Consider the following 20,684-nt stretch of genomic DNA (forward strand, 5'->3'; position numbering starts at 1 on the left):
ACAGGCTAGTGACGTATATACAGTGCCTTGCGAAAGTATTCGGCCCCCTTGAACTTTGTGACCTTTTGCCACATTTCAGGCTTCAAACATAAAGATATAAAACTGTAATTTTTTGTGAAGAATCAACAACAAGTGGGACACAATCATGAAATGGAACGAAATGTATTGGATATTTCAAACTTTTTTAACTAATAAAAAACTGAAAAATTGGGCGTGCAGATTCTCGATTGGATTCAGGTCTGGACTTTGACTTGGCCATTCTAACACCTGGATATGTTTATTTGTGAACCATTCCATTGTAGATTTTGCTTTATGTTTTGGATCATTGTCTCGTTGGAAGACAAATCTCCGTCCCAGTCTCAGGTCTTTTGCAGACTCTATCAGGTTTTCTTCCAGAATGGTCCTGTATTTGGCTCCATCCATCTTCCCATCAATTTTAACCATCTTCCCTGTCCCTGCTGAAGAAAAGCAGACCCAAACCATGATGCTGCCACCACCATGTTTGACAGTGGGGATGGTGTGTTCAGGGTGATGAGCTGTGTTGCTTTTACGCCAAACATAACGTTTTGCATTGTTGCCAAAAAGTTTGATTTTGGTTTCATCTGACCAGAGCACCTTCTTCCACATGTTTGGTGTGTCTCCCAGGTGGCTTGTGGCAAACTTTAAAGGACACTTTTTATGGATATCTTTAAGAAAGGGTTTTCTTCTTGCCACTCTTCCATAAAGGCCAGATTTGTGCAGTATACGACTGATTGTTGTCCTATGGACAGAGTCTCCCACCTCAGCTGTAGATCTCTGCAGTTCATCCAGAGTGATCATGGGCCTCTTGGCTGCATCTCTGATCAGTCTTCTCCTTGTATGAGCTGAAAGTTTAGAGGGACGGCCAGGTCTTCGTAGATTTGCAGTGGTCTGATACTCCTTCCATTTCAATATTATCGCTTGCACAGTGCTCCTTGGGATGTTTAAAGCTTGGGAAATCTTTTTGTATCCAAATCTGGCTTTAAACTTCTCCACAACAGTATCTCGGACCTGCCTGGTGTGTTCCTTGTTCTTCATGATGCTCTCTGCGCTTTAAACGGACCTCTGAGACTATAACAGTGCAGGTGCATTTATACGGAGACTTGATTACACACAGGTGGATTCTATTTATCACCATTAGTCATTTATGTCAACATTGGATCATTCAGAGATCGTCACTGAACTTCTGGAGAGAGTTTTCTGCACTGAAAGTAAAGGGGCTGAATAATTTTGCACGCCCAATTTTTCAGTTTTTTATTTGTTAACAAAGTTTGAAATATCCAATAAATTTCGTTCCACTTCATGATTGTGTCCCACTTGTTGTTGATTCTATACAAAAAATTACAGTTTTATATCTTTATGTTTGAAGCCTGAAATGTGGCAAAAGGTCGCAAAGTTCAAGGGGGCCGAATACTTTAGCAAGGCACTGTATACGTCACTTTGCCTGTGAGGGGCTGACCGCCGCAGTATATGTACTTGCGGCGGTCGGCAAGTGGTTAAAGACCAGGCATTTTTCTGGCACTTTTTGTTTACATGTGAAAACATATATATATATATTCTTTTTTGTTTAAAAATTACTTAGAAGCCCCAAACATTATATATATATATATATATATATATATTTAAAGCAGAGGCCCTAGAGAATAAATTGGTGGGTTTTGCAGTTTTTTATGTCACACAATATTTGCACAGTGGTTTTTCAAATGCAATTTTTGGGGCAAAATACACCTCTCTACAATTGGGGAGGTGTGGCTTGCACTAGTGGTATTATACACACACGAAACTAGTAATAATGCAAACTAATATGAGCATGTCATACAAGGGAGGGATGTCACATATACTCCATATTACCAAAAGTATTGGGACACCTGCCTTTAAACGCACATGAACTTTATTGGCATCCCAGTCTTATGCTGGCCATACACGCACAGAATTTCGGCTGAAAATGGTCGTTTTAGGAAAGATCGTTCGAAAATCAGGGCATTAGTGAACACAAGTTTACCGACGATTTCGATCGTGTGCCCGGCTAATGTTGATGGATCCATAGCAAAAACTTTTATCAACGAAAGTTTATACGTGTATGGTAAAATTGAAACGAAAATAATATTCTTACTCATATTGCGCATATCTTTGAAATATCAGTTATGATCATTATGATCATGAAAACGATTATGTAAAATAGTTTCTTCTGTCAGTTAGTGGCCAATTCGCTTTCAACCGTCGAATAATCATTCAGTCTGCAAACAGCCGAAATTCTGTGCGTGTATGGCCAACATTAGTCTGTAGGGTTCAATATTGAGTTGGCCCACCCTTTTGCAGCTATAACAGCTTTAACTCTTCTGGGAAGGCTGTCCACAAGGTTTAGGAGTGCGTCTATGGAAATGTTTGACCATTCTTCTAGAAGCGCATTTGTGAGGTCAGGCACTGATGTTGGATGAGAAATCCTGGCTTGCAGTCTCTGCTCAAATTCACCCCATAGGTGTTCTATCAGGTTGAGGTTGGGACTCTGTTCAGGCCAGTCAAGTTCTTCGACCCCACCCTCGCTCATCCATGTCTTTATGGATCTTGCTTTGTGCAATTTTGTTCCAAATCATTTGGTGGAGAGGGTTTAAAAAATACTATGGGGGAAATCTCTGAATTGGAGATGAATACAGCTTCAAGAGTTAGTTTTTTATTTCATGTTTGACCACTTCAATACAGGGCACTTTTACCACCTTCCTGCCAAGACCAACTTTCAACTTTCAGCACTGTCACACTTTGAATGACAATTGCGCAGTCATACAAATACCCATATGAAATCATTTTTTTTACACAAATAGAGCTTTTGGTGGTATTTAATCACCACTGTTTTTTTTTTTTTTTTTTTTAAACGAACGAAACTTTTGAAAAAAAAAAAAAAAATTTTTCATAGTCAGGGGATGATAGTTACATAGTTAGTGAGGTTGAAAAAAGACATCAGTCCATCCAGTTCAACCCATGATGTGTGTGTGTGTTTGCTGTTAACCGTACATTGTATACCCCTGTATGTTGTGGTCTTTAAGGTGCCCATCTAATAGTTTTTTGAAACTATCGATGCTCCCTGCTGATAACACTGCTTGTGGAAGAGAATTTCACATTCTTACTGCTCTTACAGTGAAGAACCCCTTACGTATTTTAAGGTTAAACCGTTTCTCCTCTAGTTTTAGTGATTAGCCACGTGTCGTATTGAATCTCCTTTCTCTGAATAGTTTGTTCCTTATGCTAGGATGGCCAGTACAATATTTGTACATTGATATCATATCCCCCCTCAATTGTCTCTTCTCCAGAGAGAAAAGGTTCAGTGCTTGTAGTCTTTCCTCATAGCCGATGCCTTCCATTCCCCTAATCATTTTTGTTGCCCTTCTCTGGACTCTTTCCAGTTCCAGCACATCCTTCCTGAGGACCGGTGCCCAGAACTGGACAGCATACTCCAGATGTGGCCGGACCAGAGTCTTGTAGAGTGGGAGAATAATCTCTTTATTTCTGGAGTGAATCCCCTTTTTTATACATCCCAGTATTCTGTTGGCTTTGCTTGCAGCGGCTTGGCATTGCATGTCACTGCCAAGCCCGTTGTCCACCAGTACCCCCAGGTCCTTTTCCATCTTAGACTCACCCAGAGGTCCCCCCCCCCCCCCCAGTGAGTAGCTTGCTTTCATGTTTCTCATGCCCAAGTGCATTACTTTACATTTTTCAACATTAAACCTCATCTGCCATGTAGTTGCCCACCCCGTTATTTTGTTCAGGTCCGCTTGTAAGGTTTTTCACATCCTGCATAGAAGATATTGGCATGCTTAGTTTAGTATAATCTGCAAATACTGAGATTGTACTAGATATCCCCTCCTCTAGATCATTTATGAATAAATTAAACAGGATTGGTCCCAGGACAGAACCCTGGGGGACCCCACTTTCCACACCCGCCCAATCCGAGTACTCCCCATTAATCATCACCCTCTGGACTCTCCCCTGGAGCCAGTTCTCTATCCAGGTACTCACCTTATGGTCCATACCTACCTTCCTTAGTTTGTACAGTAAGCGTTTGTGGGAATTGGTGTCAAAGGCCTTTGCAAAGTCCAGATACACCACATCCACAGGCTTACCTTTATCTAGGTGGCAGCTCACTTCATCATAGAAGGTTAATAGATTGGTTTGGCAAGAACGATTTTTCATGAATCCGTGCTGATTACTACTTATAATACAGTTTTCATTACTAAAGTCTTGTATGTGGTCCCTTAACATCCCCTCCAAAATCTTGCAGACTACAGATGTTAGGCTGACCAGCCTACAGTTACCTGGGATATATCTCGGCCTTTTCCTTCATTTCTGTTATAAAGTTTTGCAAATAAGTAATCTTTCTTCATAAATTTAGGCCAAAATGTATTCTGCTACATTTCTTTTGCAAAAATAACTTAAAACAGTGTATATTATTTAGTCTGTAGGAATGTTATAGAGCCCACAAACTATGGTGTATATCTGGAAATTGATCAATCCTGATGTACTGACGGTCTGTCTCATTTGTTGAGGCCCAAAAATGCCAGGACAGTACAAATATCCCCTAAACGACCCATTTTTTAGGGGTATTTAGTAAGAGACAAGGGCAATTTTTTGAATTTGTAATATTATTATTTAAAAATTATTTGAAAAATGAAGAAACTTTAAAAAAATTTTTTTTTTTACTTTTTTACATACTGTCCCCAGTGCAGTATAGTTTCATCATATGACTGGTGTGGCGGTGATCAGGAACACTGACTGGTGACGGTATGTAAAAAAAAAAAAAATAATAATTAATATTTAAAATTTTTTATACATTTTTTTTCTTTGTTTTACAATTTTTTTTTTACATACAGTGACCAAAGCAATACAGTGTTACCATATCAACACTGTATTACTCTGGGGAGGTGATCAGTATTTTTGCCTATAGCGGTGTACTTTACCTTGTCCCAATCCATGGTTTCCCATTGAAAGAAATTTAGGAAAACTCACCCAGCCACTTATAGTGCCGACCACTAAGCATCTCTTGACTAGTTGTTGGTCCATGTTTACAATTTAAATCTGTGTTGCGTATCATTCTCTGCACAACCGCCATCTTATGATACTCCATAATAGCAAGTGCTAATTTTCCAATAGGAGTAGTTGTAGATTTGAGCAGAATTAAAATGACTTTGTTTAATTTGCACAAAATGATTTTATTTAATTTTTGGAAGGCATGGCCATATTACTTTTCCCATAAAAAGAGGTGAGTTATTTCTTAAGATTGTTTACTTTATTCAAACTTTGTGTACGTCATATACACTATATTGTCAAAAGTATTGGGACACCTGGCTTTACTCACACATTAACTTTAATGGCATCCCAGTCTAAGTCCGCAGGGTTCAATATTGAGTTGGCTCACCCTTTACAGCTATAACAGCTTCAATTCTTCTGGAAAAGCTGTCCACAAGGTTTAGGAGTGTGTCTATGGGAATGTTTGACCATTCTTCCAGAAACACATTTGTGAGGTCAGGCACTGATGTTGGACTAGAAGGCCTGGCTCGCAGTCTCTGCACTAATTCATCCCAAAGGTGTTCTATCAGGTTGAGGTCAGGACTCTGTTCATGCCAGTCAAGTTCCACCACCCCAAACTCGCTCATTCATGTCTAAATGGATCTTGCTTTGTGCACTGGTCCAAATCATTTGGTGGAGGGGGTATTATGGTGTGGGGTTGTTTTTTAGGGGTTGGGCTTGGCCTCTTAATTCCAGTGAAGGGAACTCTTAAGGCGTCAGCATACCAAGACATTTTGGATCATTTCATGCTCCCAACTTTGTAGGAACAGTTTGAGGATGGCCCCTTCCTGTTCCAACATGACTGCGCACCAGTGCACAAAGCAAGGTCCATAAAGACATGGATGAGCGAGTTTGGGGTGGAGGAACTTGACTGGTCTGCACAGAGTCCTGACCTCAACCTGATAGAACACCTTTGGGATGAATTAGAGCAGAGACTGCGAACCATGCCCTCTCGTCCACAACAGTGCCTGACCTCACAAATGTGCTTCTTGAAGAATGGTCAAACCTTCCCATAGACACACTCCTAAACCTTGTGGACAGCCTTCCCAGAAGAGTTGAAGTCGTTATAGCTGAAAACGGTGGGCCAACTCAATATTGAACCCTACGGACTAAGACTGGGATGCCATTAAAGTTCATGTGCGTTGAAAGGCAGGCGTCCCAATACTATTGACCACATAGTGTATGTATAAGGCAATCAAACTTCAATAAAATAAACTATCAGTGCCATTGTAAGAGCATTAAAGGGCCCCGGCAATGCAGTGCACTGGGGCCCCGTCTACACAATCACCCACAAGAAAAAACATGCAAATTATCGATAAGGTGATACTTATTGGTACAGCAGTGCCAGGCTAATAACAGCTTCCAAGTTGGGCGGCTGGGTCCGGTGAACACACACACACGGACAAGAGTCAGACTCGACTGTCCTGTGTGTGCTTGCTCCCGTGGAGGTGGACAGGCATTCCTGCAGTTGTGGGCTCCCCCCCCCCCCCCCATGGCCCAAGTGGCCTGACAGCAGCGCAGGGCCGACAGGCACTAATGCTTGGCTGGAGCTGGGGCTGGGTTGCTGGGCAGGTGGGGCCCCCAGGGCAAGTGGCGCCCCCCAAGCGTGCCCATTCAGTAAGATGGCCCTGTAAACTATGTATATTAGTTGCATGCAAAGTTGTGTTTATGTGAATAATTCTGGGGGGGTTTCATAACTTTCCTCAGATTCTTAAAGGGGTTCAAGACTCAAAAAAGGTTAAGAACTGCTGGCCTAAATGATGTACTTTAGGAACGTATTTTACACAGGATCGTCTGCTAGCTCTGTCAGAAAGAACATGCAGAAAATACATATATGCTTGTGTGAATGAGTCCTAATTGTGCCCACCTGTATTGAACAGTTGACCTATCAGAATCTGAGAAAAAGTACAGCTCTTTATCAATAAGCAAAAGAATCAATGTTCAGTCCTATACCCACATATTTTATAGGTATATCATATGATGTGCTATAATTATATAGTATGTGGAAGAAATAGATCCTCCATGGTGGGATTATAGCATACATGCCATGCACACCCACGAGCCCTAAGCACCCTTTGTGGGTGATCTGGCTCTGTTAGAACTAAATTGCTAGATGGAATTTATTCAACCTTTAAGTAATCATCAAAATCACCATAACCATGTAGTCAGAATACTAAACATACTCTCAAATGTAGGATTTTTTTTTTTTTAAATACTGTAGATTTTTATTATATTTGTAGTTATTTTAACATTTTTACATTCCGCTTTACAGTGAAAATAACCAGCTTATCCAGTCTTAAATCAAATGTCACTAGTGTGATAGAATAAAAAGAAAAATACAAAGACAATGCAGTGATAAATATAGTAAGAAACAAGATAAAATGATGTGAAAGCCATGTAAGTTGAAGGAATCCTTCCAGATATGTGGTCCTGCCGCACACCTGGAGTAACCATTTAGGAAAATAACTGAGATTCCAAAGCCTGGTCATCTATCTCCATTAACATCCCCACAATAAGTGATGGTTTGTGTTGTAGTGATGTAAAGCAGAGATGCAGAATCATCATGAATCCAATCACATAGATAGTAATTTCAGTCTTTGAAGTTTCCACTCATCATTGCAATTTACATTATTATTATTTAATTTTACTTACTGGTAACTTACTATGTTCCCTGCTTCTGGTTCATCTGTACGTATATCAATTTCCACATAAAAAATACCATACTTGTACATTAGCGCAGTGCAAGAGAAAATATTGAAGTACAAAGTACATTAAAGCAGAGTTCCACCCATTTTTTATTGTCGCAAAATATGTTAAAAGCATTGAGAATGCTTTTACCAAAGGCAAGTTTTTTTTTTGTAAGTAAATACCTTATTTCTTCTTTTTTCAGCAGCACTTCCTGCTGCAGCCACCTAGGCAATTACATCACTAGGTGATTTGCAAGGGCTCCTGGGATAGCGGCGTCATGTATCCCAGGAGTCCTTGCGATTTGCCTACTAACAAAATTTATTTTGTCGTTATTTCCAGACCGGATATGGCGCGAACTTAGGCGGCATTTTCTAAGAACTGCATCTACCAGAGGGAAGTAGAGCATATCTGCTCAGGACCAGTCTGCGCAGGCGCGAGATCGGGAGGTGCATGCTGGGTAGCCATCTGCATCGAAATCCAGATAATGAAGAGAAGAGTACTTCAGATGCCCACAGCTAACATGGAACCTGCCTGCCTCCGAGGTCAGGTTAGCAATCAAATATTTTATCAACTAAAATGACCACACATATGACATGTTCTAAATGTTAATGTATATGTTTAGACAAGTACAGAGGAGTCTTTAACCAGTTCTGGACCAAAAGGATTTTCCCCCTTAATGACCAGGCCATTTTTTGTGATTCGGCACTGCGTTACTTTAACGGGAAATTGCGCGGTCCTGCGACACTGATTTCTTTTTTTCCCCACAAATAGAGCTTACTTTTGGTGGTATTTGATCATCTGTGCGTTTTTTATTTTTTTGCGCTATAAGCAAAAAAAGAGCGACAATTCTGAAAAAAAAAAAATAAAAATATATATATATTTCACATTCTGCTATATAACATTCCCCCCCAAAAAAATTAAAAATCTAAATTTTTTATCCTTTTAAGCCAATTTGTATTCTGCTACATATTTTTGGTAAAAAAAAATCGAAATAAGCGTATTTTGATTGGTTTGCGCAAAAGTTATCACGTCTACAAACTTGGGGAAAGATTTATGTCATTTTTATTTACATTTTTTTTACTAGTAATGGCGCGGCGATCTGCAATTTTTAGTGGGATTGCGGCGGACAGATCGGACCCCTAACTGACATTTTTGACACTTTTGGGGGTACCAGTGACATTACTACAGTAATCAATGCTTAAAATATGCACTGTTACTGTAATAATGACATTGGCAGGGAAGGGGTTAACACAGTGGGTGATCAAAGAGTTAAGTGTGAGCCTAGGGGAGTGTTTACTAACTGTATGGGGGAGGGACTTGTGAAATGACCACAGAGACCTGTGATCCTATATAGAAGGATCACAGGCGCTCTGTGATCATTTCAGAGAGAAGAACGGTCAGCTTTGTTTGCAACAGCTGACAGTTCTTCTCTCTCAGTGGGGAGCAATCGGAGGTGCCCGGCGGCAATCACGGCTCCCAGTCCCATGGATCGCCATCCTCGCTGCCTAGTGGGGGCAAGGGGCCCGCCGCCCGCAGCCCGCAGCGTGCGCTCGCCCCCCAGCACCACGCGCGTGACCGACGTAAGGCTACCTTAAAGAGAGCCTCTATCTGTCAATTGGGTCCTTGAACACTGGATTATCCTTCACAGGAACTACTAGTGTCTTGTTAGGACAGTAAATTGCTGGCTCCACCAAAGGGACTGTCAATTTCTGCAGAAAGCCCTCCTCAATAGCATATTGCTAAGCAAATTATTTTGGGGGAATAAAAGAGTTTCTCAGAGTGAATTTAGTCACCATATACGAAATTCTTTAAAAGCAAGTAGACTGGGAAAGTCTTAGCAGGTTTGGGCAAATTAAGAGAACCCATAATGGAGACCTTAGGGTGTGCAGACTGCTCTAAAGCTAAATAAGAGTGTACAGCGTTAGTAAGAGTACTAGAGTAGCAATGGTATCCTTAGGCTTGGATGAAATCTCCGCTGAAGGCATCTTAACCTTCATCAGATTCCTCAGAAGAAGAGGAAATCAGATTCCTCAGAAGAAGAGAGTCAATACAAGGCACCACATGCCAAGGTGGATGCCTATGTAGAATCCAGTGCCTGTAGTAATATTACAGGCTGGCCCCACGTTCTCTTCAGGCAGAGTCTGGGTAAAGTCTCCCAAGGCTCAGCCGAGGAGTCAACTGAAATCTTGATAGAAGAACCTTTATGTGAGATAAACCCCCACATAGTTTCCATTGCTGGACATGCTAGCAAAAAACGGATGCTAGCTGGGAGGGGTTATATAAGGGATGTCCCTGCAACTTTTTTTTTCCAGTGTCCTGTCAGCTGAAGAAAGCTGCATATACTCCATGGTAAAGACTAAAGATCCTATGTCATGCATTGTACAACTAAGAAACCTCAAGTTTTTTTGTGTTGCTATGTAAATATTTTAGACTTGCACAACATGTAAATTTGGGATTTGTCGTTCATACATTCTCGGATCTCTGTGAATTAATCGACTGTTCAGGCAGAGCCCTGCCCAGTTGTCTTCCAGTCAAATTTGACAGCTACTGCAGAGGAGAACAACCCCCAAATACTCACACATGGGGGGGATGCTTTGGGGGTTAGGGGGATGTCTCTTACCAATATGTTACATATCACACCCTAAATACGAGTATACTGTAACATGTTGCCAAAGTGGAGCTAGCCTTTAAAAAAGCAATTGGCCTATCATTACCACTTATTTTTGGGTCTCCTGCTTCTTTGCTGTCCACTGTCACATGAGTCAAACAGGAAGGTGATCTAGCTGTAATGCCTAAAGTGATATTAAAGCTTCCTTCTCTTTTTTTAAATAAAATAAAAAAAATTATTTTTAATGCATACTTACCTGTAAAATCCATTTCTTTAACCGGTTGCCGACCGCCGCAAGTACATATACTGCAGCGGTCAGCCCCAGCCAGGCAAAGTGATGTACCGGTACGTCAATAGCCTGGGAGCCAATAGCAGGCGAGCGCGCGCCGCCGGAGGCGCGCTCCCGCCCTGGGTCGTTCATGGACACCTCCATGCGTGTGACCGGCGGACCCGATGTCACTCGCGATCGTCCGCTGTGAAGGGAGAAAGGCAGGCGGCTAATGTAAACAAAGCCGCCTGTCATTCTCCCCTGTGTAAAAGCACTGATCTAATGGTCCTACTATGTAGGACCATTGATCTGTGCTGTTACACACACAGCCACATCCCTGCACAGTTAGAAGCACGCCCTTAGGGACACACTTAACCCCTCCCTCTCCAATAAAGTTAACCCCTTCCCTGCCAGTGTCATTTTTACAGTAACAGTGCATATGTATAGCACTGATTACTGTAGTAATGTCACTGGTACCCCCAAAAGTGTCAAAAATGTCAGTCAAGGGTCCGATCTGTCCGCCGCAATGTCGCAGTCCCGCAAAAAAAATGCCATCACTCGTTAAAAAAAAAACAACAAAAATCTTTCCCTTAATTAGTAAATGCAATAACTTTTGCGCAAACCAATCAAAATACGCTCATTGTGATTTTTTTTTTACCAAACATAGGTAGCAGAAAACAAATTGGCCAAAAATTTAAAAAAATTTTGATTTTTACATTTTTTTTGGGAATTTCATATAAAAAAATGTGAAAAATATTGTTATTTTTGCAAAATTGTCGCTCTTTTTTTGATTATAGCGCATGATCAAAAAATCGCACAGGTGATCAAATACCATCAAAAGAAAGCTCTATTTGTGGGAAAAAAAAGGACATCAAATTTGTTTAGGTACAGCGTCGCACGACCGCGCAATTGTCCGTTAAAGTCACGCAGTGCCGAATCACAAAATACCCCCTGGTCAGAAAGGGGGTAAAATCTTCCAGTATATCACGGAACACAGAGCCATAAACCATAACATATGGGTTATATAGCCACCTACAGGTGAAGGACACTGGCAACCAATCAGAAAGGATGTCCCCCTATATAACCCCTCCAACACAGGAAGTACCTCAGTTTTGTAGCAAGCAATAAAGGCCCCATAAAAGAGGGGAGGGACCTCTGTATCCTGTGATGTACCTCAAGAAATATATTTTACAGGTACGTATGTATTAAAAATCATTTTTTCTTTTCGTAAATCACAGGGACACAGAGCCATAAATCATTTATTTGCGATATCCCAAAGCACTGCATCTGAGGGGGGGGGGGGGGGGACACCAAAATACCACCATCAGACCACAAAAAAGGACTACACCGCTGCCTGCAGAACACTGTGGCCAAATGTAGACTCCTCCTGGGTCCCAATATCCACTCAATAGAAACGAGTGAACATATGCACTGACAAACAGGTCGCTGCCTTTCAAATCTGAGCCATAGAGGTTTAAAGGTGAAGTGCCCAAGAGGCACCTACTCCTCTGGTAGAATGTGCCTTTACAGGAAAAGGTGGAACCTTCCCTTATAAACCATATGCCTGGGTAACAACCTGCCGAATCCAATAAGAAATCGTAGACTTAGAAGCGGCCAACCCTTTCCTGGGCCCTTATGGCAGCACGAAAAAGAGATCGGTCTTACGAATCTGAGCTGATCTTTCTAAGTAAATTTTAAGTGCACGCACTATATCAAGAGAATGCAACAACTTTTCATCCTCTGTCTTAGGATTCAGAAAAAAGGAAGGTAGTATAATGTCCTGATTCAAATGAAAGGCGGCCACCACCTTGGGCAAAAAACCTGGGTGTGGACGTAGAATCACCCTATCTTGATGAAAAATCAAGAATGTTTTTTTACAAGTAAGAACTGCTAGTTCCGATACCCTTCTAGCCGAAGTTATCGCAATCAAAAAGACCAGTTTCCAAATTTGAATTATTGTTATTTAACTCCTATAAAACTATCCAAATTTAACCCCTCTCATTCAGCGTTAGGCTGGAGGAACTGTGGCGAACAGGGCACATTGTTTCATATAATGTGGTCATGCAAATCAATTAGGTCGTTTTGGAATAAAATATTTACTATGATCTCAGAGATCGTGGGATATGTTATTGTCCCTAATCCTGAATTGGCTATTTTACATTTGAATTTACACGAGATTCTGTTTAAAGTGGAGTTCCAGCCTCAAAACGAAAATTTGACATCCGCTTGCTCTAAGTAACCTGACAAAGAATTAGATAATCACGATTTTTTTTTCTTTATTTACCTTGTTATTAAAGAAAATATACTTACTTTCCTTCCTCTTCCTCCCTCTTAGGCCGTGGCCCATGCCATCTCTTCCTGCTTGCATTGACTCCCAGGAGTCAATGCGCCTACACCGGCCCTGCTCGTCACTTTCGGTGTAGGCGCGTCATTCCCTGCTAAACAGCTTCTGGGCACTCCGACGTCACCGAAGAGGACACCAAAGAGGACGCTCTGGCTTCAGCTGCCCACACCTGAGATGGCAGCGCTGGACAAGACATTTTCAAGGTAAGTATTTCTTCTAAAAGGTAAGTGAACCCGGGGACAGTTCAGAGGCTATCATTGCTGAAATGCACTAGCCCTGACTGTCCGGGGGGTATTTTTATCGAAAAAAAATTTTGGAAGCCGGAACTCCGCTTCAAGTTTCAAGGAGTGATAATACATTTCTTGTTAGCAGCAAAGCTCTCAATCACTAAACGGTGGAAATCTCAGAATGTTCCATCTCCATCTGACACTGTTATGTTGCTTAATCAACAGCGTGAGATGGAAAAATTTTTGGCTACTATAAGCTCGATAAAGAAAGTATTTAAAATGAGATGGAGCGCTTGGCTGAATCACTCTAGATGCACAGTCTTGCTGGATTAAGGTAATTAGGAACCCTACTATATGTGTGATGACTGAATATAGGTGATTGGTCCTTGCTGCAGGTGAGATATTTTAGAAGGGAAGAAGCCTTGCCCTCCCCCTTTCCCACCCTCTCCCCCTCCCCTTTTTTTTGGGGTTTTCGTAGTAATTTAGCGGATATTGCGGGGATTTTTCGATTGTAAATAATGGACTATAGGTCCTGATCAGTGGTGTTTACAATATCAATGCCCCTATCGGGGTAATTGAACCCTTTTTTTCTGGACCTCAGGTCCTTTAGTTCTATATATGCCGTTATTATCGATCTTATGATATATGAAATGTTCGTTATTTTTATTTTTGTATTGTTGTTATTCTTTAAAATCATATTAACCACTTGACAACTGCCCGCCGCAGATTTACTGCGGCAGGCAGCAGCTCCTGGGCAAACCGATGTAGTACTACGTCGCTCGCTCTCAGGAGGCCAGGGGGCGAGCGCGCACCGCCTCCAGCTCGCTCCTGCCCCCGCTCGTCAGCTGGGAAGCCTGTGCGTGTGTCACGCGGCTCCGATTGCCACCTGACACCAGCGATCTCACCCCGCTGACAGAAAAGGACGGACAGCTGATGTAAACACAGCCGTCCGTCTTTCTCCCTCGGATTATCACAGAGGCTATGTGATCCTGCTATATAGGATCGTATGTCTCTGTGATCATCCCACAAGCCCAACCCCCCCACAGTTAGAATCACTCCCCTAGGCTTACATTTAACCCCTTGATCACCAATAGTATTTACCCCTTCCCTGCCAATGGCATTATTACAGTAACAGTGCATATTTTTAGCACTGATTACTGTAGTAATGTCACTGGTACCCCCAAAAGTGTCAAAAATGTCAGTTAGGGGTCTGATCTGTCCACCGCAATGTCGCAGTCCCGCAAAAAATCGCACTACTAGTAAAAAAAATAAAAAACTATAAAAATGACATAAATCTTTCCCGTAGTTAGTAGACGTAATAACTTTTGCGGAAACCAATCAAAATACGCTTATTGCGATTTTTTTTTTTTTTTACAAAAAATATGTAGCAGAAAACAAATTGGCCTAAAATGTGAAAACATTTTACATAGTTACATAGTTACATAGTAGGTGAGGTTGAATAAAGACAATAGTCCATCTAGTTCAACCTGTGTAGGTGTGTGTGGCTGTAATCATCTCACATACCCCTGAATGTTCTGATCCTTGAGATGTAAGTCTGTAAGAGTCTTTTGAAAGCCACCATACTACCCGCAGAAACCACCTCTTGTGGTAGAGAATTCCACAATCTTGTTGCCCTAACAGTAAAGAACCCCCCGCGTTGCCTGAGGTTAAAACGTTTCTCCTCTAATCGCATTGTATGCCCTCGAGTCCTCATGCAATCCCTTCGAATGAACAGCTTTTTTTCTAAGCTGGGATCCCCATTAAGATATTTATAAATTGCTATCATGTCCCCCCTCAGACGTCTCTTCTCCAGGGAGAATAAATCGAGCGATTGTAGACGCTCTTCATAGTCAAGGTCCTCCAATCCCCTAATCAGTTTAGTTGCCCTTCTCTGGACTATCTCCAGCTCCAACACATCCCTCCTGAGGACTGGCGACCAGAACTGGACGGAATACTCCAGATGCGGTCGGACCAGAGTTTTATAAAGTGGAAGGATTATAGTCTTATCTCTGGAATGCATCCCTTTCTTTATGCATGCTAATGTTCTGCTGGCTTTGGCAGCTGCCGCTTGACATTGCATGCTGTTTCCTAATCTATCATCAACCAAGACTCCCAGATCCTTCTCCATTTTTGATTCCCCCAAGGGCTCCCCTCCTAACGTGTATTGTGTTTTTATGTTTTTAGTCCCCAAGTGCAAAACCTTACACTTCTCCATGTTAAACCCTTATTTGCCATGTCGTTGCCCACTCCGTTATTTTGTCCAGGTCATTCTGTAGGATATCTGCTTCATGTTGTGAAGTTATTGCCCTGCCCAATTTTGTGTCATCTGCAAAAACTGATATCGAACTACTGATCCCGACCTCAATGTTGTTTATGAATAAATTGAACAAGGTTGGTCCCAAGACTGAGCCTTGGGGGACCCCGCTTACCACCTCAGACCAGTCTGAGTATGCGCTGTTTATTACTACCCTTTGGACACGCCTTTTTAGCCAGTTCCGTATCCAAGAGCAAACCCTGCTATCGATACCTGCAGACCTTATTTTATAAATTAAGCGCTTGTGGGGAACTGTATCAAACGCCTTAGCGAAATCCAAGTACACCACATCCACTGGTCTCCCCCTATCTAGCTCACAGCTCACCTCCTCGTAGAATGTTAGGAGATTGGTTTGACAAGAACGCCCATTTGTAAACCCGTGCTGATTACTGCTGATGATGTTGTTGTCTTTAGCAAACTCTACGATATAGTCCCTTATCATCCCCTCCAGAAGTTTACATACTACTGATGTCAAACTGACAGGCCTATAATTTCCCGGGATATGCCTCTGGCCCTTTTTGAATATTGGAATCACGTTAGCTTTCTTCCAATCCCCTGGTACATCTCCTGTCCTAATACTGTCAGCAAAGATCAGGAACAGTGGTCTCGATATAACTTTACTGAGTTCCTTGAGTACTCTCGGATGTATGCCATCCGGTCCTGGTGATTTGTTTGTGTTAAGTTTATCCAGCCTTTCCCTGATTTCCCCCTCTGTTAGCCATGGTGGCAAGTCCTGTGTATTACTACTAACCATACAGTCATGGTCAGTGTACCCCTCCTTTTCCTGTGTAAAGACTGATGAGAAAAAAGCATTCAGCACGGTTGCTTTTTCAGTGTCCTCTGTAACCATCCTCCCATCATTGTTAATTATGTGTGCAATATGCTCTGCCTTAGTTTTTTTGCTGTTGATATATTTAAAGAATTTCTTTGGGTTTTTTTTACTATCCTCTGCTATTTGTCTCTCAAAGTTGATTTTAGCCATCTTGATTTCTTGTTTACTTTTCTTATTTGCCTCCTTTTGAATTTAAATCTTATTTGCCTCCTTTTGATCTTTAAATTTTTTTTGGGAATGTTATATAGCAGAATGTGAAAAATATATATATATTTTTTTTCAAAATTGTCGCTCTTTTTTTATATAAAAGAAAAAGGTTTGGGACTTTACATGAGAGACGTGACACAGTCCGCATGGAAAAATTTGACACATTTATTAGTACACATAATCAAAGCATCACATAATTAATTACATGGTCATGATATCAAGGAGCTAATGCATGATCCCCAAATCCAAATGCACAAAAATCAGCAAGGCGAATTTCAAATATTAATAGAGTCATAAAATATATTCATAGTATCACGTATAAAATCCAAGTAGAAGTGAAGTATGTAATGTGTTCTAAGCATCATGACCTCAACGCGTTTCGTGGCCCACCGCCACTTCGTCAGGAGTGGATGCATGAGAAACTCTAAAAGAAACATATAAGAAAAATAGCACCACTTCAAGTAGCACTTTGATATGATATTCTTATTAAATATATGCTTTACTATACATATTTTTTACTAATTTCTTTTTAGATATCCTCTCACGCTGCTACTTGCTACATCTTTCTTCCGTTTATTCCAGCCCACACTCACCATGGATGCAGCGTGTTTTGCCGTTCCGCCTACTTTGTGTGCCCTCGGCTCCCGGGGAGGACATTTGGGCTACATTAATTTCCCAAGTCATATGCTATCTGAGCTTATATGTAAGTTGGGGTATTAGGGGCTTTATTTCCCCCTCTCTCCTGCCCCCCTTTTCCATCTCTTAATATCACCATGGTGCTATTTTTCTTATATGTTTCTTTCAGATTTTCTCATGCATCCACTCCTGACGAAGTGGTGATGGGCCACGAAACGCTTTGAGGTCATGATGCTTTGAACACATTATATACTTCACTACTACTTGGATTTTATACGTGATACTATGAATATATTTTATGACTCTATTAATATTTGAAATTCGCTTCGCCTTGCTGATTTTTGTGCATTTGGATTTGGGGATCATGCATTAGCTCCTTGATATCATGACCATGTAATTAATTATGTGATGCTTTGATTATGTGTACTAATAAATGTGCCAAATATTTCCATGCGGACTGTGTCACGTCTCTCATGTAAAGTCCCAAACCTTTTTCTTTTATTCAACAGATAGGGATGGAGGCGCACGGCACTCCCACCGCGTGCCTCATTTAAAGTCCCCCCTCCCCCCCTCTTTTTTTTGTTTATAGCGCAAAAAGTAAAAATCGCACAGGTGATCAAATACCACCAAAAGAAAGCTCTATTTGTGAGAAAAAAGGACATCAATTTTATTTGGGTAGAGTGTCGCACGACCACGCAATTGTCAGTTAAAATAACGCAGTCCCGAACACAAGATAATAATCCTGATTTTCAAAAAAGAGTTGTTTCTGGCTAATTACTAGGGTTGAGCGAACACGGACTGTATTGTTCGTGTTCGTACCGAATAATTGGATTTTTGTTACCCGAAAACTTTACTGTATATTCGGGTAAAAATCCGTGTTCGGTCATTTTATTTCCGGGTTTTGTATGCATTGGCGCGCTTTTCATGGCGGGCTTTCAACAGCCAATCAACAAGCGTTTAACTGGTGTGCCTTAAGCCATCCCAGCCATGCCTACAAATGTATTAGTAGCTGTGATTGGCCATCTGAAGCATGTGACCAAGTCTTTATAAGTTCGAGACGGAGCGCCGCTGCGTCATTCTGCTGTGTTAGTTCAGGGACAGAGCACACATCATACGTGCTGGCTGCTGATTAGGGACAGACAGGCAAAAACCATTTGTGTCCGGATAGAATTGAGGGACAGGTCGGAGTGTGTTAGGCAGGGCGAGTTGTAGGGTATTTTAGGGTGAGGCTGCTGATTTTTAGGGTCAGTGTTCTACAACCGATATTGCTGTGTGGGGGGGGGTTTGCAGTGACCGATCTTATCAATCCTTTTAGGGAGAGGCTGGAGATAGGCAGGTGTCAGTGGTCCACATCGATTTTGCTGTGTGTGGGGTGCAGTGAACACAATCTTTTTTGCCCACTGAGGAGGAGGGAGAAAAGTCTTTTTCTATCAGTCACTGTGTGCAGCGTTTTTCCTTCAGTGCTGCTGTGCTGACTGTGATAATACACTGCTGTGTGTGTTCACATGTGCTATTATTGAGTGGTTTCAAAAATCATACACTTTTTTCTATTCCACTATTCAATACACAGCCTTGGGTTAAAAAAATTAAATTGTGGCATAGTCTGTACTAATCTAGTTAAAAATTACACTTAAAAGGGGAATTTTTTTTTTCCCTCCATAGCCTGCAGCAGAGCTGAATGATATAAGACACTGCTGTTCACATGTGCTATTGATAAATCACACCAATTTTATATCATATTTTCTATTCCGCTATTCAATCAAAACCTTTGGGTATAAACAATTAAATTGCGGGATAGTCTGTGTTGGTACGTGTGAGATACACCTTTCCAATTTTTGATGTGCATACTTCTGAAGATTTGAGGGTGCTGCCTGTTCCGAACTCCTCCTACTCCTCATCCTGCCTTTGGGCGTACAAAAAATAGTAATTGGGGCCTAGTCTGGTTCTGTACGTGTGAGATACATACACTTTTTTTGATAATATTTTCTATTCCGCTATTCAATCAAAACCTTTGGGTATAAACAATTAAATTGCGGGATAGTCTGTGTTGGTACCTGTGAGATACATCTTTCCAATTTTGAGGGTGCTGCCTGTTCCGAACTCCTCCTACTCCTCATCCTGCCTTTGGGGGTACAAAAAATATTAATTGGGGCCCAGTCTGGTTCTGTACGTGTGAGATACATACACTTTTTTTGATAATATTTTCTATTCCGCTATTCAATAAAAACCTTTGGGTATAAACAATTAAATTGCGGGATAGTCTGTGTTGGTACCTGTGAGATACACCTTTCCAATTTTTGGGGTGCATCTCATACTTCTGAGGATTTGAGGGTGCTGCCTGTTCCGAACTCCTCCTACTCCTCATCCTGCCTTTGGGGGTACAAAAAATAGTAATTGGGGCCTAGTCTGGTTCTGTACATGTGAGATACATACACTTTTTTTGATAATATTTTCTATTCCGCTATTCAATAAAAACCTTTGGGTATAAACAATTAAATTGCGGGATAGTCTGTGTTGGTACCTGTGAGATACACCTTTCCAATTTTTGGGGTGCATCTCATACTTCTGAGGATTTGAGGGTGCTGCCTGTTCCGAACTCCTCCTACTCCTCATCCTGCCTTTGGGGGTACAAAAAATAGTAATTGGGGCCTAGTCAGGTTCTGTACATGTGAGATACATACACCTTTTTTTGATAATATTTTCTATTCCGCTATTTAATCTACACCTTTGGGTAAAAACAATTAAATTGCGGGATAGTCTGTGTCGGTACGTGTGAGATACACCTTTCCAATTTTTGGGGCGCATCTCATACTTCTGAAGATTTGAGGGTGCTGCCTGTTCCGAACTCCTCCTACTCCTCATCCTGCCTTTGGGGGTACAAAAAATAGTAATTGGGGCCTAGTCAGGTTCTGTACGTGTGAGATACATACACCTTTTTTTGATAATATATTCTATTCCGCTATTTAATCTACACCTTTGGGTAAAAACAATTAAATTGCGGGATAGTCTGTGTCGGTACGTGTGAGATATATACACCTTTTGATATCAAATTTTCTATTCCGCTATTTAATAAAAACCTTTGGGTATAAACAATTAAATTGCGGGATAGTCTGTGTCGGTACGTGTGAGATACACCTTTCCAATTTTTGGGGCGCATCTCATACTGCCGAGGATTTGAGGGTGCTTCAGTCTGCCTCCTGCCTGTTCCGAACTCCTCCTACTCCTCATCCTGCCTTTAGGGTACAAAAAATTGTAATCGGGGCCTAGATTGTGTTTGTACGTGTGAGATACACCGTTTTGTAAAATTTGTCCTATTCCGCTATTCAATATACACCCTGTTTGAGTGTAAAAAATTAAATTGCAGGATAGTCTGTATCGGTACATGTGAGATACACCTTTTTAAATTTGTTTGGCGCATCTCCTTCTACCGCCGAGGATTGCAGGGCGCTTCAGTTTGCCTCCTGTTCCCAACTCCTCCTACTCC

This window comes from Pelophylax lessonae, assembly GCF_965119305.1.
Source record: "Pelophylax lessonae genome assembly, chromosome: 5".
Lineage (NCBI taxonomy): Eukaryota > Metazoa > Chordata > Amphibia > Anura > Ranidae > Pelophylax > Pelophylax lessonae.